General features: G+C 34.0%; 1 non-coding gene across 1 annotated transcript; it reads right to left on the minus strand.

Annotated features, from left to right (window-relative positions):
* Nucleotides 1–3,146: 3,146 nt before the first annotated feature.
* LOC122118479 lies at nucleotides 3,147–3,253 on the minus strand. Its single transcript, XR_006149374.1, has one exon. It is a non-coding gene; the product is annotated as a U6 spliceosomal RNA (small nuclear RNA).
* Between the last annotated feature and the right edge of the window lie 23,067 nt (nucleotides 3,254–26,320).

Here is a 26,320-nt window from a genome sequence, read left to right on the forward strand (position 1 = left end):
CAACTTTCTACAACGAGAACACTAACCTGTATTTTGACCAAGAGTGTAGAAAATTTCCTTTTCTCCACAGTGTCACCAGCCAACATTTTTACCTTTTTAGTTTTTTTAAAGGACATGTTTTTACTGTGTGCAGTACCCAAGACTGGCCTTAGACTCAAATCCTTTTACTCCAACCTCCAATCACTTGGAATTACCAGCCTTTACCACCACACCTGGTTCTTTGGCTATTTTTATGAGTTATAATAGTTAAGAAGTAGTATCATAGTAATTTTGAATTGCATTTCTCTAATGACTTCTGGTCACAAAGCATTAAGCCAACATAGACGTTGTATTAAATACAAATTTGTAAATCCACAGGCGATTTTCAGGGCTTTTTGGAAAACATGTCTATTCAGAACTTTTGTCCATTTTTAATCAAGTTTCTTGTTAATCTCATCTTTAATCTCTTTATAGAAAATCAATAATTAATTCAAGGTAGTAGAAAGGAAAAAAATAAGCTGCTCCTAACATTTTTAAATTTTTAATAACATGATATTGCTTAAATCATTTTTCTGTTGACGCTTGAGACTCTATAACTCAATTTAGTTAGACCTTTTACAAGGCTATATATATTTTATTTATTTTACTTTGTTCTTTCCTGCATGAATAATTTAACTTGGTTTCTTTCAGTCTCATGTAATTCAGATTTCAAACTGAAGAATAAATGGAAGGAAGCAAACAAAAAATATAGTTCCCCTCATCTGATGATGCCTCTACAAAAATGAGGAAAGTGTTCATCCTTCTAAGGACCAACGATAGAATATTAAAAAGACAATTTATTCTTCTAGGTCTTCCTTATCTTTGCGATGTAACTTAAATGATACAAAACACAATATACTGCTCAGAAACTTTTATGTTTTATCAGTTTTGCACATTTTCATATGGATTTCACCTCAGTCTACAACATTCCTTCATCATTCTGTCCCTGTTATTTTTATATTATCACAACATAAGATAACCAGTTTGATTTACACCATAAGTTATCCACTGGCTTCCTTGGAAGCAAAGCATGGTCAATAGATATTACTTCTGGTTGCTCACACTACATGTAATGGTTTCTGTACTACTTAACACATTCTATTTGCTATTTAAAAAAGAATGCTGGCTAAACTCAAAGCTCATTCATAGGTTTACGTTAAGTGTTTCACAAGTTTTATGCTCTTAATTCTTAAGATAACATTCGTTATAATGCTAATGTTATTACCATTGTAGTGTTGGGAAAAATTATAGTTAAAGATAGTAAGTGCATGGCCCAAAGACACACACAGTGAGGAAGAAAATGAGTCAAAGTTTCCAAAAGTCTTTCAGCAATACCAAAAGGTGGATAAAATCTCTCCATTCTCTTACACTCTCAATTCAATATTCATATTGCCCAAGAAATAATAGCGTAGCAAATATTACAAATGGTTATTGTTTTCTATCACATTTTGTCTTCAACACAGACTGTGGTGGTGACATTGGGGTATCATGCACAGAGCTGAGCTTACAAATTGAAGTCCGAAGACAGCCAAATTTCTTCTGTCCCACAGTTCCAGTTTCTTTTTTAAAACGTACCAGAACTTTTAAATATCATCACTTACTATCTTTTCACAATCCCCAAACGAATTAAATTGACATATAATCACTCCAAAAGGCTTTCAAATAAGGAGATGATACAACAGGCACCCATAAAGTAAATTTTCTTTTATTTTTAAAATTATTCTAAAAACATTGTGCTGGCTGGTCACACTTATAATCCTATCTACTCTGAATATTTGCTCAGGAGACTGAGATCTGTGGATTACACTTGGGAGCCAATCAGGGCCAAAAAAAAAACTTCATGAAATTATTTTTCAAAATGTTTAATGAACTAGCAAAGAGCCAGGAATTGAGATGTAGCTTACATAGTAGATCACCAATCTAGATAGGAAAGGCCTAGCAAGACCTTGAAGCCCTGATTTCAAACTCTGAGCATGATGATATACATGTATGACGTGTGTTAGCAGGTACATGCGTGTTTGCTTGAATGCCGCGGCACTCACACTCACATACATTTATTCAAATTACCTTCATATCAGTGTTCTGCATTAATTTCTTTGTTAGCGATATTATATGGGTAAAATAGAGGAAATAAAGTCTTCCATCTCAGAACATTTTTATATGTTTTTTATTGTAATAATACTGTGCAGAGGAGTCACATTTACATGAACAAGGAAACTAGTACATTTCCTAACAAGAATTCTTACCTCCTCCTTTATATTTCCCCTACCATCCCTTCCCTTCCACCTCCACAAGTACACTCCCCTCCCCCTTCCTTCCTCCACCTAAATTGTAAAGTTCATTTTTCAACATAGTGTCTTGTGCATCTCATTGTTACAATGGGTCAACCTGTATCCTTATTTGAGCAATTTTTCCCTTCCCCTCCCCAAATTAGAGAAGCATACATTCAAGATGTATGTGCACCAACTTCAAATACAGAGAAAACAGGGGTTATAGCGTGGAGAGAAACATACAAAGAAACAAAAAAAAATGCCATCGCTCATTATAAGTACGTTAGAAACAATAGCAAGAAAGAAAAAACCACTTGTGTCACTATCTTGGGGTTCAATTTCTTTAACATCATCTTATCTGGTTCTATGTACATAGCTTTTCAACTTTTCTGCTTATCCCAGACACATTTGTTATTGAAAATAAGGGAAATCATGGGACCTATGATTCTTTGGACTTGGGTTACTTCACTCAATAAAATTTTTTCCAAGAGTTTCCATTTCCTAACAAATTGGGCGATGTCATTCTTTCTGATGGAGGCATAGAATTCCATTGTGTATATATACCACATTTTCTTGATCCATTCATCTTGTGAGGGCATCTGGGTTGGTTCCATATACTAGCTATTGTAAATAATGTTGCAATAACCATAGTTGTGCTGGTAGTTTTAGTATGGTCTTGTTTATGATCATTTGGGTAGATCCCCAAAAGTGGGATTAATGTGTCATAGAGGAATTTTATGTGGAGTCTTTTGAGGAACCTACATACTGCTTTCCAAAGTAGTTGAACAAGTTTACACTCCCACCAAGAATGCAGTACGGTTCCCTTGTGGCCACATACCTTTCAGCATCTGTTGTTGTAAAAATATGGAATGCTCCACGAATTTTCATGTCATCCTTGCGCAGGGGGCATGCTAATCTTCTCTGTATCGTTCCAATGTTAGTGCATGTGATGCTAAATTGAGCAAAGAACATTTTTTATATATAAAGTATAATTTGCATTGATTTTATGAAACTAGACAATTCAACAAAAATAAGTTCAAAAGAATTGTGAAATTTTAAAATCATGTACTTCTTACATAAGCACACATTTAAGAATAAAATCAAGATAGACATGCCAAAAACAAAATAATTCCAGATATTTGTAGTTCAAGAGATGTGTAGGAGGAGGAATTCAATTATTCTATACAAGGCACCTGTCAAAATGAACATTGCAGCAAGTGTTTAGGTTTGTTAAAGTTTTAATGTTTTAGGGCTGGGAAGGTGGCTCAGTGGTAGAGTGCTTGCCTTGCATGCATGAGGCCCTGGGATCTATTCTTCAGCACCACATAAGCAAAAAGAAAAAAGCAGTAAGTGACGCTGTGGCTCAAGTGGTAGAGTGCTAGCCTTGAGCTGAAGAGCTGAGGGACAGTGCCCAGGCCCAGAGTTCATGCCCCACAAATGGACCCTCCCCCCAAAAAAACAGTTTTAATGTTTTAAATATGCTTAATTTTGGGATTTTGCTTATATATGCCAAAAATAGGACTGTTTGGCAGGTATAAAACTTTTTGATAAAGTATTTAAGATTTATGGTAGTAGACATTAAGTACTAAGTATGTACATTTTAGAGTATATGGAAACTTTATTAATGAGAAGTTTCAAAGTCTTTGTGTAAAGAAGCAGAGTGAAGAGTTAAGACTTTAACTATACAGTTTTTGTTAAAAATTTAGAGATTCCTTACTTTATTTGATGATATAAGCCATAATGTACACATGTATGTTACTAGTCACACACATACATATGCACATGTATACATGCGCACATGGAGAAAGACACATAATTACAGCCAACACAATTTCCCCCAGTTGTTGAATATGCCTTAAACGGAATACTTGGAACAATATATGTTGAAGATGTATTTGTCTCTCATAGTTCATTTACCAATCCTCTTATCTCTTAAAACTGGTAGTTTTAGAGAGATTTGATTTACAAAATGCAGTACAAGTGATAGCAAGTCACTTGGAAACCTCAGTAAGTATAAGTGATATGGTGTCTCCCTGCTCCTCACGGAATGCTTACTCTTGTAGACACTCTCAACCACCGAAGTAGCAGGAAAATACCCTGGTAAAGAGTAAAGTTATAAGGCTTTAAATGGCATCCTTACTTGAGCTCTTTTCCCAACAACCAGCATGAATTCCTAGGCAGATGTGTGAGTCCTCCGAAAACTGGACTCTACATATACATTTTACTAACCCATGTGAAAATTCCTATCTGAGAAATGCTGACTGAGGTCTTGCTGATTTCCTGGCCAAGAAAATAAGAAAAAAAAGAAAGTATTTTTAATCTTTTAAAGTTTGAGAATAATTTTTAACCTGTCAATAAATGTGTAGAATACAATTATACCAACTGATAATAAAATGATGGCATTTCATTTATGTGCTCTTGGACTTGGCCAGTGATTTTAGATGTGTCTACAAAAGTAGAATCAGCATAAATCAAGCCAGCATTTCTTCATTTAAGATATAAGGAAAGGATACTGGTTGACCCATTGTAACAATGAAATATACAAGACACTCTACCAGAGGATGGGTGAAGGGGGGAGGTGGGGTGGTGTGAAGGGAAGGGATGGTAGGGTTAAAAACAAAGGAGGAGGTAACAATGCTCAATAAGAAATGTACTCATTACCTTACTTATGTAACTGTAACCCCTCTGTACAGTATTTATAATAAAAATATATATTAAAAACATACAAGGAAAACTTATCCCCCATTGTATACACACTTAATCCAGAAATTCATTACTGAATTCAAAACCTCTTAGAATTAAATTCCTAAATAGCAGTACTGCATCTATATATCAGTATAAAATTTAAGCATTTTTATTTTTAAATTTTTCACGTCTCCTTTCTATCCCTCCCTTTCTCTTATCCTATTCCCGTCCTTCTCTGAATATTATGTTTTTAATTTGCATAATTTTAAGTGTTTCACTTTTAAGTTTTTAATTTTTGTTTTACTATTTTTCCTTGTCTTTTTTTCTCTTTCTTTTTTCCCCGGGCTCTACTATCATTCTATCCAACCTATTCCCTGCTTTTAGATTAGGACTAAGTTAGCTCTCCCTCTACCTTTCCACATCCCTCTATTCGTATTTATACCCACATCTCTCGCTAAAACTAATAACTTCTGGTTTGCCAAATTCTTCTTTGCTGTTCATAGCCTATTAATGCATAGTTGTTTGATGTTGAAAAATATATCTGTTGAACTAGATTATATCTGCATGCTTTTGACTGTGCAACTACAGACTTTGCTGATGCTTGCCTTAAGATAGTTTTCTAGCACAAACTGCTGTTACTCTCATCCCAAATGGGCAAAATAACCCGGAAAAACACAAGAAAAATGTCACGTCCGGGTATCTCAACTCCCACTCATGATAATCAGTGGACAGAACAGATAATGAATAATCCAGAGGAGAACTCCCAAAAAGCTCTACAAACAATAATGGTAAACATGATAAATAAAAAGATTGAAAAACTGCAAAGGACTCTGTTTGAGCATGATAGGGAGAGAGAGGAAGCAAACCAAAGATCAAAACAGGAAGCTCATGGGTGTGAGGAAGCTACTCAAAGATAGATAAAGGAATTGCATGAGCAGCTTGAGAACACTCAAAGAGAAATAAAAGAATTGTGTGAGCAGGCTGAGATCAGTCAGAGAGAACTACAGTAATTGCATGAACGTGAGGAAGCTAATCAAAGAGTAATACAGGAATTGCAAGAGCAAGATGAGCATAACCAAGATCAATAGAGGCATTCATGGAATCCATAAACAGAGAGCTGAAAGAAGTCAGGGAGTCCACAAAGGGAATGCTGAATGGATCCCAACAGAAGGAATGGAATTCCAAGGAAATCATAACCAATCAACTAAGTGAATTGAGAATAAACATTGAACACCAAATTAAGGAAGTAAAGAATTTCATAAAAGATCTAAAACAAAGATCCAACAAAGAATTTGAAGTCATAAAAGCCGACCAACTAGAAGGAAAAGAAAAAAAAAAGTAGAAAATCTGGATAGTTGAATAGACCATGAAGAAGATTGAATTCTGAGGATAGAAGACATCCTAGATATTATAGAGAAAGGACATAAAACCATCCTAGACAAATCTAAGAAATATGATAGATCTATTCAACATTCAACCCTTGGAAGACACCATTAGAATGTCTAATCTGAGGATAATTGTTGTAGAGGAGCACGTAGAACCAGAAGTCCATGGTCTAGGAAATTTGTTTAACAGGATCCTAGCAGAGAACTTCCCAAACATGCAAAAAGATAGGCCTATTCAGATACAAGAAGCTTTTAGAACTCCCAATAGACCAGACCAGAACAAGATTTCCCATTGTCACATTATATGCACAGGATCAATTCAGACCAAGGAAAAGATCCTTAAAGTTGTCATGAAGAAAAGATCAATCACCTATAAAGGGAAACCAATTAGAATCACCTCAGATTTCTCAGCAGAGACAATCAAAGCAAGAAGAGACTAGAATGATGTAAGCAATGCCCTAAAGACAAACAACAACCAGGAATACTTTACCCAGCTATACTCTCCTTAATAATCGGAGGTCAAATAAAACACTTCCATGGCAAAGAAAAATTGAAACTATATATCTCCACCACACCAACCCTACAAAAGAATCTTAAAGATATCCTCCACAGAGAAAACCAACAAGACCACAATAAAGGCCAAGAAACAGCACCCAAACTGAGAATCCAAGAACCATAGGAAGAACACAGTTGCCGCAGCCCGAAGAAGTTGGATAAAATGGCAGGAACTCTCAAATACCTCTCAGTTCTATCTCTCAACATTAACGGATTTAACTCTCCAATTAAGCGACAAAGTCTGTCTACTTGGATTAAAAAGCAAGATCCTTCTATCTGCTGCCTTCAGGAGTCACATCTTGCCCACAAAAACAAACACATTTTCAATTTTAAAGACTGGAACAAAATCTACCAAGCAAACGGCCCCCATAAACAGAAAGGAGTTGCAATCCTAATATCAGATAAAGTAGACTTTTAATTAAAATTAGTGAAAAGGATGGTGCATACTAATTAAGGGATCACTCTTTCAGGAAGATATTACCATTCTGAATATCTATTTGCCAAACAACGGAGCACCCAAATTTATCCAAGAAACACTACTTTCCCTCAAATCCCACATAGATCCAAAGACATTAATCGTTGGGGGCGTTAACACACAACTTTCCCCACTACATAGATGAACTTCTCAAGAACTCAACAGAGAAACCGCAGATATAAACAACTGCATAGATCAACTAGATTTAACAGACATCTATCAAATATTTCACCCAGCAGAATCAGAATACACGTTTTTCTCAGAAGACACATGGAACATTTTCCAAAATAGACCACATTTTAGGCCACAAAGCAAACTTGTCCAAATTCAGATACATTGAAGTTATACCTTGCATTCTATCAGACCACAAGGGAATAAAATTATAATTCAACACCAAAAGCCACCAAAGAAAGTCGTGTAACACATGGATCCTGAACAACACACTGCTGAATCATGAGTGGGTCATGGAAGAGATTAGAAAGGAAATTCAAATGTTCATGATATTCAACAAAAATGAACACACCAATTACTAGCTCCTCTGGGACACAGCAAACGCAGTATTCAGAGGCAAGTTTCTAGCTCTGAGTTCCTACATCAACAAATTGGAGAGATCTGAAACCAATTTAATGAGCCTCCTTGAAAAAGAGCAGCAAGATAAACACAATCCAGAAAATGGAAATAAATAATTAAAATTTAATCAGAATTAAATGAATTGAAATGTAAAAGAATAATAGAAAGATTCAAGAATCCAAAGAGTTGATTCTTCGAAAAAAATAACAAAATTGAGGGACTCTTAGCAAATCTTATCAGAAAAAGAAGAGAACGTACCCAAATAAACTCACAGATGAGAATGGAAACATCATCACAGAATCAATTAAGATTCAGAACATTATAAGGGAATGCTTCTAAAACTTTCATACTAATAAGTTTGAGAACTTGAAAGAAAAGGACCTTATCCTAGCAAATACTGACATGACGAAACAAAGCCAAGATGAGTCAAACTATCTTAAAAGGCCTATATCAAGCATTCAAATAGAAACAACAGTAAGAGACCTCCCATCTAAGAAAAGCCCAGGACCAAATGGAATTTGGTCCTGGAATTCTACAAGGCCTTCAAAGCAGACATCACACCAATACTCCTCCAAATCTTCAATGAAACTGAAAAAGAAAGTTCACTACTGAACTCATTCTATGAGGCCATCATAACACACATCCCAAAACCAGGAAGGGACTCATCAAGGAAAGAGAACTATAAACCCATTTTTTTGATTAAGATTGATGCAAAGTTTTTCAACAAAATTTTGGTCAATCGACTTCAACAATTTATCCAAAAAATCATACACCATGATCAAACAGGATACATTTCAGAGATGCAAAGCTGGTTTAATATATGCAAATCAATTAATATACTTCAGCACTTCAACAGCAGCAAGGATAAGAACCACGTGGTTATCTCAATAGATGCAGATAAAGCATTCAACAAGATCCAACACCCTTTTATTATGATGGTTCTGGAAAAATGAGGAATCCATGGAACATTTCTCAATACAATAAAGGCTGTATATGACAAAGCAATAGCCAGCATTATAGTTAACGGTGAAAAAATAAAGCTATTTCCTCTTAACTCAGGAATGAGACAAGGATGCCCACTCTCTCCACTTCTCTTCAATCTAGTATTGGAATCCCTAACTACAGCAATAAGATAAGATGCAAATGTAAGAGGGATCCAAATAGGGAAAGAAGAAGTAAAACACTCCCTCTTTGCAGATGACAAGATCTTGTATTTAAAGAATCGCAGAGTCCACTCCAAAATTACTAAAGCTGATTCAAAACTCTGGCAAAGTAGCAGGGTTTAAATTAACCCTCAAAAATCAATGGCTTTTCTGTATGCCAACAATAAGAAAAGTGTGGCTGAAATTAGGAAAGCAACTCCATTCGTAATAGCCCCACAAAAAATAAAATACCTAGGAATTAACTTAACCAAAGTAGTGAAGGACCTCTATGATGAAAACTTTAAAAAACTGAAAAAGGAAATTAAAACTGAACTTATAAAATGGCAAAACTCCCAGGCTCCTGGACTGGGAAAGATCAATATCGTGAAAATGGCAATACTTCCCAAGGCTATCTACAAATTAAATGTGATACCTATCAGTATTCCAACCTCATTCTTCAAGGAAATAGAAGAGGCAATCAAAAAATTCATATGGAACAATAAAAGACCCTGAATAGCAAAAATGATCCTTAACAGAATGAACAGTGCTGGAAGAATATCAATACCAAATTCAAATTCAACTACAAAGCCATAGTAATCAAAAGAGCTTGGTACTGGCACAAGAACAGACCTCAGGAGCAATGGAATAGAATTGAAAACCCAGAAATGAACCAACAGACCTATAGCCATCTAATCTTCGGTAAGGGAGCTAAAAAATAGAATGAAAGAAAGACAGCCTCTTCAGTAAATGGTGCTGACAAAATTGGTTAACAACTTGTAGAACACTAAAGCTAGATCCTTATATATCACCCTGTACCAGAATCAACTACAAATGGATCAAAGACCTCGCAGTCAAAGCAGACACTCTGAAAACATTACAGGATGGAATTGGAGAAACCCTAGGCCTTGTTGGCACAGGCCAAAATTTTCTTAATAGAGACCCGGAAACAACAAATCAAAGAAAGGTTGGACAATTGGGATTGCATAAAATTGCAGAGCTTCTGCATGGCAAAGGACATAGCTAGCAAGATTAATCGAAAGTCTACGGATTGGGAGATCTTCATTAGCCATAAAATGGACAAGGGTCTCAGATCGAAAATATACCTTTAACTCAAAAATTTAAATCCCCCAACAAATCTTCAAAGAAACAACTGCCCAATAAATAAGTGGGCTAAAGACTTAAAGAGAAAATTCTCTGAAGAGGAAAGAAGGATGGCAAATACACACATGAAGAAATGCTCAACCTCCCTAGTCATAAAAGAAATGTAAATCAAAATAATATTGAGATACTACCTCACCCCAGTTAGAATGGCTATAATCAAGAACTCTAATAACAACAGATGCTGGAGGGGATGTGGACAGAAGGGAACACTACTTTATTGTTGATGGGAGTGTAAACTTGTTCAACCAGTTTGGAAATCAGTATTGAGGTTCATCAAAAGACTCCACATAGAGCTCCCCTATGACCCAGCAATCCCACTTTGGGTATTTAACCAAATGTTCACATACAAGACCACAGTAGAGCTTCCAGCACAACTACATTTATTGCATCATTATTTACCATAGCTAATATATGGAACCAACCCAGATGCACCTTTGTAGATGAGTAGATCAAGAAAATATGGTATATATACACACTGGAATTTTATGCCTCCATCAGAAAGAATGACATTGACCCATTTGTTAGGAAATGGAAAGACTTGGAAAAAAATGTATTAAGTGATGTAAGCCAGGCCCAAAGAAACATAAGTGCCATGGTTTCCCTTATTTTCAATAACTAGTATATGTCTGAGACAAACAGAAACTCTCAGACAAGTTGATGTAAGGGAAATGAACCCTAAGATATATATTCAAATTTTTTTTCCTTTCATGCTATTGTTTCTAACACATTTATAAGATTATTTCTTTTTTGCTTTGTATGTCCCTCCCCTACTGTACCTTCCCTGCTATCATTGTACTTGATGTTGGTATAATTTGTGGAGGGGAAGGGAAAAAACAAATGTTTTAAATAATAGGGATACAGTTGGACCCATTACAACAATGAGATGTCTAAGTCATTATGCCAAAAACAAACTTTAAAATTTTGGTGGTGGGGGACTGAGGATTGGGTGGGGTGCGGGGAGAGGACGGGAAGTTATGGGAAGGTGAAACAAAGGAGGAGGCTACAATGCTTGATAAGAACTGTACTTATTATCTTGCCCATGTAATTGAAACCCCTTTGTACAGTATTTCCACAACAACAAAGAAAAATAAATTTAAATATGGAATGAAATTAGTTCCAATAATGCATTGCATTAAGGTATTTAGAAATAACGGAGAAACTTAAAGGTGCATAAGATTTTTTTTATTGGAAATGAAGGGATATTGGAATTTGATTCTCTATATTTTAAGCGATTTGCTTAAAAGAATAGGCAAAATTAAAGTTACATTTGCAGCAGACTTGACATATTAAATTTTGTATATCGAAAGGGAAACAATCCTCAACAATATGTCAATTCTCTATTCTTATTTATCTCTAAAGGTTTATGCTTCTTTTCTCTGAATATTAAAACTTCAAAAAATTTATGTTTAGCTAGTTGTGCAAAGGGGTTTTGCTTCATCAAGTCAGTGTTGAATAGAGTGTATGTGCATTTCAATATACAGTGAATCTGGATCATTGTCAAACTTCACATTTTTCTTCCTTCCCTTACTCCAACCCCACCTATCCCTTCATGTTTCCTACTTACATTCTCACATATGTACATTGAATGTTATGACTGTATTAGTCCACCATTTCCCTCTCCATTCTTCTACCCTACTCTTTTTTTGCCCAGATCCTCTTTTAATAGTTGTTTCAACTTCATGTTATTTTGTTAAATATCTCTACTTTGGCGTTTGGCGATGGGTTTGCCACATCCTCTCTTCCATGTTTGACCTACATAAATGAGTATATTTCTCCACATTTCTAATCTCTGAATGGCTAAGATAGATCTCCTTTACTATTCACCTTCTGTCCTAAATTTAGAATTGGACTTTCAGGGACATCCAATAGAGCATTTTTACTCTCTACATATTGAAGATGGAAGGGAAGTAACTTCCATGCTCTCAGCATTATGTTATCCATCATGAATTCCCATCACTTATCACTACAGCAGTCTAAATTTAAAGTCATATCTTCTGCATTATATTCACACAGTATAAATGAATATCAAGGGCAATTTACCTAATATTGGAAGTTTAGGGATGATCTTTAATTTCTTATGATAGAAGCAGGAGTCAGTTTTAATTTTCAGATTCCACTATGTAGTGAGCCCTGTAGTCTTCTAAATTTTCGATAAATTTCGAGTTACCTTTTGTTAATAATTTAAAAAGTTTTATTTCAGTATTTGAAATGCTGCTCCAATTATTTTAAAAGTTTCACAATAAGTTAGACTGAACTTTTTCCTCCCATGTTCCCCACTAGTTCAGGTTAAGTCTCCTTTCGCTTTATTTTTTGAGAGACCAAGGAATGAGGGTAAACAGAGAGATGATCATTACTCAGATATCTCCTTCCTCTTCTGTTTCTGCTTTTCTTGTTGAGAGGAAGACTGGAGCAGGGAACAAGAGTGATGCTTGACTTCACCATACAAGGGGGCATTCCTGGCATGTCAATTATTGTTTCTCAGAATCACTGAAATTGCTTACTCTTGCCATCTCTCTGACAGTAACGTAACTGTGGCTTCCTTGGTGCAGAAGGAAGCACACTAACAGGTTATTACCCGTAAACTGGTATTTTATATCTCAGCTTACTACTACCAAAAATAAAAAGCTTTGGCTACATAAAAGCAAAGGTACTGATTGTCCAACAAAACCTTAGTGAAGAGTAGACAATTCTACTCAGCTACGCCCTCCTCTCATATCCTGCCTTCCACTCCCCTCCCCTCATTTAACCTCCCTTCATTTCTTCTTTCTTTGTGTCTCTCTCCTGCATATTCATCTCTATCTTCTCTCTTTTTCTCTTCCAGTAGCAAGTGCTTTGGTTTATCAGACAACACATAAATAATTGAACAATTTTTTCCCTCTTTTTGTGATTTTTTATTCTTAAGAAGTGAGTTCTAGCACAGCACCAGTGGCTTGCACCTATATAGTCGGTAGGTTCAAATTTGACAATTGCAATTCGAAGCTATTACAAGAGGATAAACCTAAGAGATTCTTTTGTGCACTTGTGGTAAAAGGAAGATGTGAAGGTGTGGCTCAGCTGGTATAGAGCAAGCATTGAGAATTAAAGCCCAGATAGAGCTCAAGGCCAGGAGTTCAAACCCCAGTACCAGCACAAGATTAAAAAAATGAGTCCTTTGTCTTTGAAATGGGATATTTCTCCAAAAATTCATACCTAGGACACTTTTCAAGGTCTAAGACTCTTTTTAAGGCTCTTTCACATGTTAAACTGATTCCTCTGCTTGATTCATATTATGGAAAATAGGAGTCACACTTCATATTAAAAAGTATGCACATTACTGAACAGTTCTTACAATTTTTAATGTAAAGGATGCATGGGAAAAGAATTCACCTCATATGGGTGAGTTAGGTTTGGCTCACTGACAGACTTTTGCAAGTAAATGAGGGTCTGTTTTCATGTGAAGAAGTCCATATAGATGGTTTTCTAGGAGAGAGAACAAGCTACCTGTTTCCAAGTTTGAATCAGATTAAGTTTATTCCTATGATATGGTAAAGAGAAAGAAGCTCAACTCATGCAACACTCTGCAGACAGTAATTTCAAAAATATTAAAAACCCATGTCTATGTTTTGAACAGCTAACTTGTCACAAACAAAAACAGTTTACTAAGCCAAGACAACATAAGTTAGAGCAATAGGAACTATGTTAAATATAGTTAATGGCTGAGTGTTACGTGTAAAAGAGTTCTGTAATCACAACTAAAATATAAATTTTTTCATCATATCCCTAACAAGAATCTCTAAGACAGGCCTTGCTAAATCTGTCATAGAGGGTGGTGTTTATGCAATTGTCAGGTTTGTTTAGGGTCCAATATCTTCCTCAATCGCTTGGATTGCAAACTGCTCACACCACATGCAGTGTCTGGAAACACATGCTGTCTTGCTAGGCACCTAAGGGATTTTTGTGCCACTGTAAATAGTTATTGTTTTTCTTCTTGTAATTATACCTGTCAGTGTGAAGTCCTTTCATGATAAGAATAATAGTTTCTGTACCCTTTGTTCCACTAACAAATCTCAGATATAAGTATAGTCCAGTGCCCGTGGCTCATGCCTATAATCCTAGCTACTCAGGAGGCTGAGATCTGAGGATCACAGTTCAATGCCAGCTCAGGCAGGAAATTCCATGAGATTCTTATCTCCAATAAACTACCAGAAAACTGGAAGTGGCGCTATGTCTCAAGCGGTAGAGCTCTTGCCTTGAGCTGAAGAGCACTTGGACAGCACCTAAGCCCAGAATTCAAGCCCCAGGACTGACCAAAAAAAAGTATCTATCTATCTATCTATCTATCTATCTATCTATCTATCTATCTATCTATCTATCTATCTATCTATCTATCCATCCATCCATCTATCTATTATCTATCTATCTATCTATCTACCTATCTATCTATCTATCTATCTATCTATCTATCTATCTATCTATCTATCTATCTGTCTATCTATCTATCTGTCTGTCTGTCTATGTATCTATGATGAGAAGAATTACATTTAAATATAAATCAATATTTGATACACATTTATAATACAAGTAAACATATTATGTATTTATAATATATACATATATTTACATATATAAGATCATATTATATCTGTATGTTTATAAATATACTTGTAATTTATATCCAAAGAATACATCTGAAGATTTTGGGGAAAATGTAGAGTGTCTAAAGGCTTACTACTAACCCACCATACTTTCAATCATTTTTTCCACTTATTACAATGTACGGAGTACTAAGACTGAATGATTATGAAACAGAGTTGCTGTTTTCTTCGTTACCATTTTGGATTAGAAACATCTACTTACTTGGTATAAAACCTACCCAAATGTGATCTTGAAATCACACTCCACAAACTGGACATATATATCAATTTAGCAACTTACAGGTCTCAAACTTTTATTTGAATCCTGTATCTCACATACATTCAGTTTCCTTTGAGTCAGCTACATGTACAAACATGCCTAGATTTTCATGCTCACATACATCCCCCTACTCATATGACATACTAAATGTGACATTAAAATAAAAAATAATATATATGCTGAAAAAGAACACCTTTACAAATGTAATCAAATTTTATTTTTAAATACAATGCATTATTGAAATACTGATGAAAGAGCAGCTGAGAGATGTTTCAAATAGAAGAATGCCTGTCTAAAGAGCATGTTTCTTATTCCAAACATCATTATTTCCATCCTTCCTTCTCCCACATAAAAAAGCATAAATAAGTACAGAATTAACTACATGTTCCTTAATCACTCATTGAAGAGAGAAACTGTAATATATATATATATATATATATATATATATATATATATATATATACACACACACACAATGATATACTATTTAGCCACACATAATTATGAAAACATATCAACTTCAAGAAAATAGAATTGGAAACCTTCATATAAAAGCATTTAGCGATACTGTGTAAAACAAATATTAGATTTCTCATATGCAGACTCTAGACCCAGAAAATAAAATGAATGACCCAGATGTAAAAGATGGAACTGATTAAGCTTGGAAAAAAGTAAGAGAGGAGATGAAGAGAAATATTGTGGAGTAAATATGTTCAAATATTTCATAAGTTAGTATGATGACATAATAAAATATAAGTATAAAAATAGGATAAGGAAATTAATAAAATGAATAAAATGTAACAAGCTACATTACGTGGACATATGTGTATAATACAATAAAATACTTTTGTGTAATTAATATTTGCTAATATAAAGTAAAATTCATTCCAGTTGTTATAGATTCATATGTTAATTTCCATTTTTAGCTTAGATATTTCCCTGATAAAGTAAAAGGAGAAATAGGTTTTGCTCATTTAGAAGGACAATCTTGTCCAATTAGCATTAAAGTATTCTAGATAATTACTGTCAATGTGAAATTGTTCAAATTATTATATTAGAATATTTCCAATTGACTCTTCAAAATATTATCCTATAGGTATATACTTTTTGTTATTTATAGAATATTTTTCTACTCAATTACTATATACCATTTTCTGAATGCGGTTTGGTAAATGTAACTAGGATATATTATACCTGACCAGGAAATCAATTATTCAAACAGTTTTTATCAAAAATTCCTATAAGGAAATAAAGAGCTAAATCCAAATTATGTATATTTGAAGACAATACTTGCTTAATCCTCTTCTCACATTCTTCATTCCCTTCTTGAGAATAATACATATTGTAAGGGAATACTTAACATGTTTTAGAGAAATATATTGACTTTAGTCCAATGAGTTACTGTATGCTGCATTTTGGTTTACTTTATATCCAGAAGAGCTAAATTCTTGCCTTATGATTTTCCTTAGACTTTATACTCAGGTTTAACCTCTGATGGGTGACAGATAAAGGTATAAACATTTTTTAACAGTAGCTAAATTTAGGCTGAGGAATCTAGGTACAACTACTCATGCAGATAGGCCTCATCAGTCATGAGACCACGATATCAAAATGTCAACCTATGCTTCCTGAAATCATTCTTATGAGATTTTGTGTATTATAAACAGTGGTTATTAGCATTTGTTTTGTAAACAACATCATTTCATGGGTTAGGAAATGAAGTGAGATATTATACCCAGAACAAAATTTAAGGAGGCATCCAAAATTAGTTACCAAGATATAAATCATTTAACACAATGTTTTAAAAATGCAAGACAAAGGAAATAATTTATGAAAAAAGCTAACATTTAAAATAAATACAGAATCAGTATGACAGATTTTTCTTTTTATCCCAGTTGCAATACGGATTGCATGATGAATTTTCTAGTTATATGTTTAGTTAGGTCTTGATATTTCGTTGGAGAAGTTATGTTCTTTCATATATTCATTTGTCAGATCAAAGAGGAAATGAATTCCATGCCAGAGTCAACATCCATAATAATGTTACAGTTGTATTCTACTACTTTGCCAAAGTTTCAAATCAGCTCGAGTAACTTCGGTCTTCTTTAGATCTAACTAATGAGGTACACAATTTAGTCAGGAATAGATTTTGACCACCATTTATTAAAATATTATTACCCAGAAGCTACTACTCTTCTCTCTTTTCATGAGATTTTTAATTTCATTTATATAATGTGCTGATGTTTTCCTTTAGATAATCCAAATTCAGTGTTCTAAAAACTGTATAATTTGGAGTATTATTAAATTATGTACACTCATGTACAATGCTCAGATTCTATTATTTGCACTTTTTGTTCTTGTTAAGTCAGTAGTATTTAGTTCTCATTACGGATATTTTGGAATTACTAATTGCATTTCGGAATTTTTAAGAATGTTATGATTTTTGTGATTTAATACTGTAGCATTTTTTCTTTTAAATATGTGCAGATCTTACTTTACATACAGTTACATTAGTTTTAAACAATTTGATCCATTCAAGGGATTTTCTATATTAGGTTGATCCAGATGAATTTAATTACAAATTAACACAACCTTATTTCTGAGAGACAGTTATAGCTCTACTTAAATTAACGTATGTTTGAAGGTTTTGTAATTTAAAAAATAAACTTGGCACAACATGTTTTTGTTCTGGGGAAGTTCCAATTTGTTGGTTGTTTTTCCAGCTGTGATGACTTCAACATATGTGTGCATTTTATTTCAATTGTTTTGTGCCTATATTTTGTTTTATATAACAGAAAATACAAAAAAAAGAATCAGTGATTTAGAACTTTTCCAAATAGAATTCTAAGAGAGACACTGCAAGTTTTGTGACAACTGGGAAAAGGGACAACTTCTTAGTGTAGGGGTTAGCAGAATAAGAGAGACATTGTTTGATGAGATTTGAATTCTGCCACTTCCTGCCTCAATATTTCCAATGGTATTACTTCAACGTATTTAGTTGAAAGAAAATAATTTTGTCTGTATGAATTCACAATTTTTGGTTTAATTGAGCCACACTACATATTCATATGTGATTTTACCTCTAAAATCTTTTCTCCTTAGTTTAAAACCACAGATGTGAATTTATAATGTAAAATAGCACCTAGAATTTATATGAAATGGTCCAAACTATTTGGAATGTAATGATTATAGTGTGTCAGGTAGTATGTAATAATTGATTTTGGGGAAATTCAAATACAGTGGATTTTTGTGAAATACTGAGTAATAGAATTATATTTGATTCTATAAAAAATTGACGGTTACATCTAAAAATTACTCAGTTATAAGTTAATTCTGAACAAATAAGATTGTTTACTGGAAAAAGCTAGAAGTTTCAATAAGCTTGCTTTTTAAAAATTGACTTGGATCTGGACTTTGGTGACTCATGCCTGGAAACCTCGCTACTCAGGAGTCTGAGATCTGAGGATAGTGGTTGAAATCCAGCCTAGGCAGAAAGTCTGTGAGACTCTTATCTCCAATAAACCAGAAATGGCACTGTGCCTCAAGTGGTACAGTGGTAGCCTTGAGCTGAAGAGCTAAGGGACATTGCCCAGGCCCAGAAATCAAGGCCCACAACCAACAAAAAAAAAATGACATGGAGTTTTACTATATTATTTCATGATTTTTATGAGTGGTTGTTCAGTGAAGATGTCATTGGTTTTTATATTTTCAGTTGGCATAAAATGAGCCTAGTATTGTATTAAATTTATCAAAAAAAATTTCTTATTCTATGACTGCATAAATTTTGTGGGTAATGGTTAAAACCAAGTTGCTTTTTTGAAATAAAATATTTATATTACCCCCCAAAAAAGAGGAACAAGATAAAATATATGCCAGAGACTTACTCTGTAAATCTTCATGGACTAATAGCCTGTCAGTTTGTTTTAACTTTTAATCAAAAATTAAAACAATCTTGGATAACATGAACCCATTTAAATTTCTTCATCCTTGTCATTTAAGATTCACTTTAAAAAGAAGTTCAATGGGTGAGTGTTTTTTCCATACTTTTCCAAAGAAATGATCATTTCATCATTATAGTTTATAGCACAATATACCCAGAAAGCATTTCTTAAGGAAAAAGAATTTTTCCCATTCTTTGGTTTGCTTCAGTCTCTATTTAAACTGCATACCACAACTCACCCACCCTATTGTCTGTCTTTTCATTTGAAACATGTCAAAAGTTTTCCTTCCCTGGTGTGTCAGCCAGCAAAGTTTTACAAAACAGCATGCTTTCATTCATTGTGCTTTCCAAAATATATCTCACAAATGCCAACAATGAAACACAATCTGAAACATCTGTGGACTTTTCCACTTATAGTGGAAAAATCGCTTTCCTTACTCCTTAGAACTAGCTGTTTACAGGCATTAATTGCTCTATCAGTTCCATGCTTTAGAACAGCTGCATTTGACAATGGCGTACATGTTAATTTGTTTACCACATCTGGTTTGTTTTCAGGAAGGACTGTGTTCATGGAAGATGGTAATAGATGAATTTTTCAATTATGTAGTTTAATAGGGCTCTGAGTTGTGGATATAAAACATCAATTTCAGTGACTAAATATTTAAATTAAATCCCATAAAATATATTCCTTCAATTTTCTGGGTAAAGTGTTCTACAATCTAGGTATTTTTTTTAATTTAATTTAATTTTATTTGTGAACATACTGTACAGAGGAGTTACAGTTACATGGGCAGGATAATGTGTACATTTCTTACCAAGCATTGCAGCCTCCTCCTTTGTTTACCCTTCACATCCCTTCCCAGCCTCCCCCCTCCCCCCCTAATCCCAATCCTTCTCCTTCACCCCCCACCCCCCACCCCCCCCACCCCCCCCACACCCCCCCCCCCGCACCAACAATGAGAAGTACAAGTTGTCATGTCCAATACAATCTAGGTATTTTTAAAGAAATATTATATGTTGTTTCCTTGGTGACAAAGTAATTGGAGGATTTAAAATTTTATATACCATGCCCATCTTAAATGAGGTAGATGTACTTGGGTTGGCATGCAAAACTTTTGGTAAGTAAGGTAAGTGCTATACCAATGAGCCACCTTCCCAGCCTTTCATGCATGCAAAACTTTTGGGACAGCATTAATGTTTGAATCTTGGATAGGATTTGATTGGGAATTGTGACAGACTTTCATAGTATAAGAAGAAAAACGAAAGGCCATACTAATAGTTTTTTGGGGGGGGACAATTGGGGGACCTGAATTCTGGCCTGGGCATTGTCACTCAGCTATTCAGCTCAAGGTCAGCGCTCTACCACTTGAGTCACAGTGCCACTTCTGGCTTTTTTCTTTTTGCTTATGTGGTGCTGAGGAATTGAACCAAGGGCCTCATGCATGCAACTCAAGGGCTCCACAACTAAGCCACTTCCCAGCCCCACTAATACTTCTCTCTGCTGCATTGTTATATTAGTTTATTCAAACACACACATACACATACAAACACACAGATACACACATTTGTAGTGTAAAGACCCACTCCGTCTGCAAGAAAATATTTTAATAAGAATTCCATAAAATATTTAGTCTACTGAGTTCTGATTAGAATTTACAGAAATATCTACTTGATTCTTCCCCTGAACAAGTTATTGTCATTTGTGAAGGTGTTGCCAATTGAATTTAGAATAACCCAGAAAGATCTATGTGTTAAAGAAAAATAACTTTCTATTTCCTCCCAGACTGTGGAGAATATCTGAATAGTTCTGGAGATTAAGTTCTTCAGCGTGAAAGCTATGAGAACATAGACTCTCAACTACTTTCTTATTTTATCTTTTAATCAGTCTAGGTCAAAAACTTTTCTCTTTGACATACTCCCCACCTTGCCATTGTCTTGTCACAGGCTGCCAAAGCAATAAAACCAACTGAACATACACTGAAACCTTCAAACTTGTAAAACTGAATAAGCATTTCTGTTTGATAAATTGACAACATCACTTATTATGGTAGGTTATAAAGCTAACACGGAAGTCTAGTCTTTCTAACAATGTAGAGTATATTAAATTATGCTTCATTATAAAATATCTATCTCCATGTTTTATTTTATATTTTTGTTTCTGTTGATCCCAGGGCTTAAACTCAAGGCCTGGTTGGTGTTTTTGTGTTCTATGACAGTGCTCGACATAAAATCTGAACTGGAATGCTCGACATACAATCTGAACTAGAACTCCATTTGCCCTGGTGGTTAATTGGAAATAAGAATCTAATGAACTTTCCTATGCAGGCTGGATTTGAACTGAGATCTTCAGATCTTAGCCTCTTAACTAGCTAAAATTACATCCTTGAGCCACCAGTGCCTACTCATGTTGTATATTTGGTGTAATTCAAATTTTCAGCATTGTATAGATGCTCCTACTACAATATAAAAATACTTAACATATTTTCACTGTATTTGTTGTTGGTATAATTTGTGGAGGGGGAAGGGAAAAACCAAGTTGTTTAAGTAGGGATACAGGTGGACTCAGTGCAACAATGAGATGCTATGTAGGAAAATGAAATTTACAACTTTGGCTCAAGATGGGCGAGAGGGTCGGGAAGGGGAGATGGAAAGGGATGATAAAGGGATAGAAAGGAGGAGGTAACAATGCTTGATAAGAAATGTACTCATTACATTGTCTCTGTACTTGTAACCCCTCTGTATGGTATTTTCACAAAAAATCTTAAAACATAATAAGGATATTTGTAAAGTATATAATGAAGGAAAAATTTTCATTCTTTACAAAATATTTGCAAAATCTATGCTAAACTACCTATACTTTACTCTACCTTTCCTGCAACCAGTTTGATATAGTTTAATACCTGTTATGCCAAGTTTCTCAATATTCTACTGGAGATTTAATTTTTCATGTATGTATGTATATGTATATGTATATTTATATGTATCTATCTATCTATCTGTATATGTTCCAATGTGGATCATCAAACTTTAAACTTTGCTTTTTTTTTTTTTTTTTTTTTTTTGCTGTTTAGCAGTTAACCTGGTCTGCTCAATCTGTGACAATATCTCTGCTCATTCCTTTATTTACAACACCATCATCCTTTTAAAATTAACTTTATTTCCAGAGATGATTAACAATCAGTCCAATCAATATACACCCAGAGGGTTTTAATAAAACAAGCTTTAAGGAAGGAAGATAACATGAAGTGACAACTACAAAATTTCTACAGAGACCTGACATCTTTCACATTTTTGCCTTCCTCCTGATACTTAAGCAATCATTGACTAACACTATTAATAATACTGAAATCATAACTTAAAGATCAGTGTTTTTTCCAACCTGAAGCCTTCTTTTCCATGATTTTTAACATAAACTTTTGTGAGACTTTTTTGATTGTGATGGTATTCCATCCCAAACAAAGCCATGTATATCAAGAAAGCCTATATTTTCAACTCAGAGTACTAAACAAAAGAGGGAGAAAATTAAGGTTAGCTATATATGTTAAGCACAAATATAGGTAATATCAAGATATTTTGAGATGGTATACTTTTACTGGATAAAGTGGGTCAAATCTATAATATTATCTACTTGGAAAACAGAGCTTAGAGAATTCCAGTTCCAGGCAAAATGTTTTATGCTTGTGTTAGGAGGACCTCAGTCCAAGCAGACCCAGGCATGGTGGTACTACCTCAAAATAAGCAATCAAATTATAATCTGCAGGTATGGTGGTAGTAGAGATGCCTTTTCACAAGTATAGGTTTTGAGTTCAATCCTCCAGTAGTGCTGGGAATTTAAATGTGGAATGTCTAAGGTCAAGATTTCATACTTGTCTTACAAGCTCTAATAAAACCTTTACCTCTTTTGCTATTTTTTAAAATTATAACCATAACTTCCCTGCCCCAAACAAATAATTTCATATTAGAGATTTTCTTCTATCTATTAAGTAATATGTTATGTCCCACTGAAATCAGACTAAAGATAAAAAACCCATTGTCTTACAAAGTGACTGTATATGGAAACAGAATCTCAAAGGTAGCATTTAAGTTGAAGTCTACTCCAAGAGAAGCAGAATGCCTTGAATATGCTAAGGAAAGAGGAATCAGAAGCCAACTCTAATCTTGGAGTTCTAATGCCACCAACTCAGAGACAATGTATTTACAATGTTAATGCTACCCAATTTGTGGTAGTTTATTATTGCAATTACTAGCAAACATGTGGAAGCTATAAGACACGAAAAGTCATTGACTCTTCTGATCCAAGACTCATCTCTATAATCCTAGTGATTAAGAAGTACGAGACTTGGGGGATAATGGTTTTCAGGCTGGTAGGAAAGTTCATGAGGTTCTATCTCCAATTAACTACAAAAATTTCTGGCAGGGGCATGGTTCAAATAGTAGACTTACTACTGTTAGCAAAACAAAAAACAAAAAACTGAGAGCATAATGTATGTTCAAGCCCCAAACTGGCAGAAAGAAAAAGTACTTAGAAGAATACTATAAGAAGCAGAATTATGAATAGGAAAGCAGAAACAAAAGAAATAAACTTATTGATATAGACAAAGCTTCTCCATGTGAAATATGGCACAAACTATAATATTTAGAGTTTTCCTTCCTATACAGTAGAAATAAATGGCATTTTTACTTGACAAACTAAAATATAAAACTGTATGCAATAAATAATCACATTACTTTTATGTTTCCATAATTTAACTTGTTTTCCTAAATATTTCTCGAATAGTGTAGCTTTTGAAAGTCAATAAATGTTGCATTTTCATATATGATTACATATCCTTCCAAGTGTTGTCTAAAATTGATCTACACTGAAATGATTGCCATTGACATCTTTCTCAAGATATTTATACTTTCAGCTGACCTTCGACAAAACTCATACCCAAAATATAACTTTTTAGTTTGTTCATGCAAACATAGGAACATAAACATACTTCTCAAAATGTTAATTACTTTTATCTGTAGTCATTAATGAAGTATAACTAATAGAATTAAGTATATACTCTGAGGGAAATAAGATACTTCCTTCTAAATACAGATTTGCAGGCACACACACAATCACAAATGAATTCATATATATTTTACCACTTTGACTCAGGTTAGATTCCTGACATTGGGTGTCAGCAGTTATCTAATAATCAAATTTTCCTGCCCAGACATAAAATACATTCATAATTTCACACAGACAAAAACACCAGATCATTCAAAATAATGAGAATATTTAACAGAACCAACCAGCACTTGTGCCATCTACTCCCTGATTTCTTTTATTCATGATGATGCATTTTCATATCATAAAAATATTTCTGTCTCTGATTAGCAGAAAAAAATATGCTATCATATAATGGAAATTGTAGGTAAAATTACTTGTAATGTATAATATATTTTATCAAAGACTTCTGTTTCCTTCTTGCAGAGTGTTTCTGGCATTTTGCCCTAATGTCTATAATTAAATTACAAAGGACATGCCATATATCTTAATTCATTTTTCCTAAAGGTTATGCTATGGAGTTGAATCTGATTTGCTTGCTTATTCTAAATTAAATATTCTCAACAACTGGAATTATTGTTTATGTTACTCCTAATCCAAATGAAATATCAAATAGAACTGGAAATTCCCCTCGGCAATGATTTGTGAATGTCATTAATAGTTGTGGAGGGATGAAGGATTTGAATTATCTAGAGTGCATTAAAAATGGCACGTTATTCAAAGGGCTGATCATTTAGTCAGCTTTTAAAGTGTGGACTTCTTATTTCATCTAAGAAGATAACAGTATGCTTTTCTTAACATTCTTGCCTGCAAAGCAGTAGAATTATTTCCTTTGTACAGTTGATGTCCAGCTGCTACTTTAGTGAAACCTAGAAACAACTGCACATGTGTATTAGCTGCTCTAGATTTTGAAATTTTCTTCCTGTAGCCCTTGTGATTTGAGCCCAGATTCATGGGATAGTCACATAATCCACAATAACAAAGCACTACAATATACAAAGACCACGTGCAAAATGAGGTTCAATTTTTTCTATGTTGATTTCTTTTTTTATTGATTGTTTTTAAGGAGCTAATGGTGTTTATTTCTCATTATTTTTGATGTGACTTAAATTTTCCAGATTTTTCAAATAAAATAAAGAGATATAAAAGAGACCTATTTAGTCACAAAATACAGCTAACCATTTGCGTGATTTTTTTTATTCTAATCCTGTTTTCAGTTATCTTCAAATAACGTTGAGATGAGCCTAGCATATGTGTAAATTGACATGGATAAAGCACACAGAATTCTGGAATCTTTCGACTGTGATTTCTATATAACTTCACTTAGAAAATTATCACTTGCTTCATGTCTTAAGTAATCTATTTAAAACAATTTTTATTAATTTTGTTAATAGATGTCATAATCTATGGTACTGATGCATTGCATAAGTATTTGATTCCTTATCTCAACTGAATTAACATTACATTTATTTTAATTTTTTACACATGAAATAATGACATTCTTGAGGATAAAACGTGCCTGCTTTTCATTTTGGTTGCCAAAATGGAATTATTAGACATTTGGAACATTTAAATCTGAACTTTCAAATTTCACTAGGACTTGAATTGTGTTACTTACAAATTTAATATTAAAATAAAAAGCACCATTAAATAGAAAGCAAAATTATGTTATCACACCTTAATCTCTGAATTGACTTCATGATAAAAAACAATTACATTTATATAACAAGATATATATACTCAAACGAACTATGGGATACGGAACAGAAAGCTTCTTTTTTGTTTTGTTTTTGTTGTTGTTTATAGTTTGTGAAAATTCTGTCTTATTTACCTTATGCCTGGTATATTCATTGTATGTCTTCACGAAGGTGAGGGGTGAGCAAAGAGCTTTAGGGAAAAGAGTGAAAAATTGCAGCATTGGATTCATTGAACATTGATGAAAGTGAACTATTTAACACATGGGTGGGGACAGGAGGGTGGGACTGGCAACAAGTGAGGGAACTGAAGACATTTCACAAAAGGAAATGTTCTCATTACCTGACCCTTGTAACTGTAATCCATCTGTAAATCACCTTAATAAGAAAAACAGTGTAAATTTCTGTTAAAAAAGGCAAACAAATTGTTGTTTCTTAGAATCCTAGAAATTTGTTTTGTTCACTGGTTTGAGCTGGTTGAGTCTATCTCTGAA

The sequence above is a fragment of the Dipodomys spectabilis genome, unplaced genomic scaffold (assembly GCF_019054845.1).
Source record: "Dipodomys spectabilis isolate Male_0828 unplaced genomic scaffold, ASM1905484v1 ptg000152l, whole genome shotgun sequence".
NCBI classification, from domain to species: Eukaryota; Metazoa; Chordata; class Mammalia; order Rodentia; family Heteromyidae; genus Dipodomys; species Dipodomys spectabilis.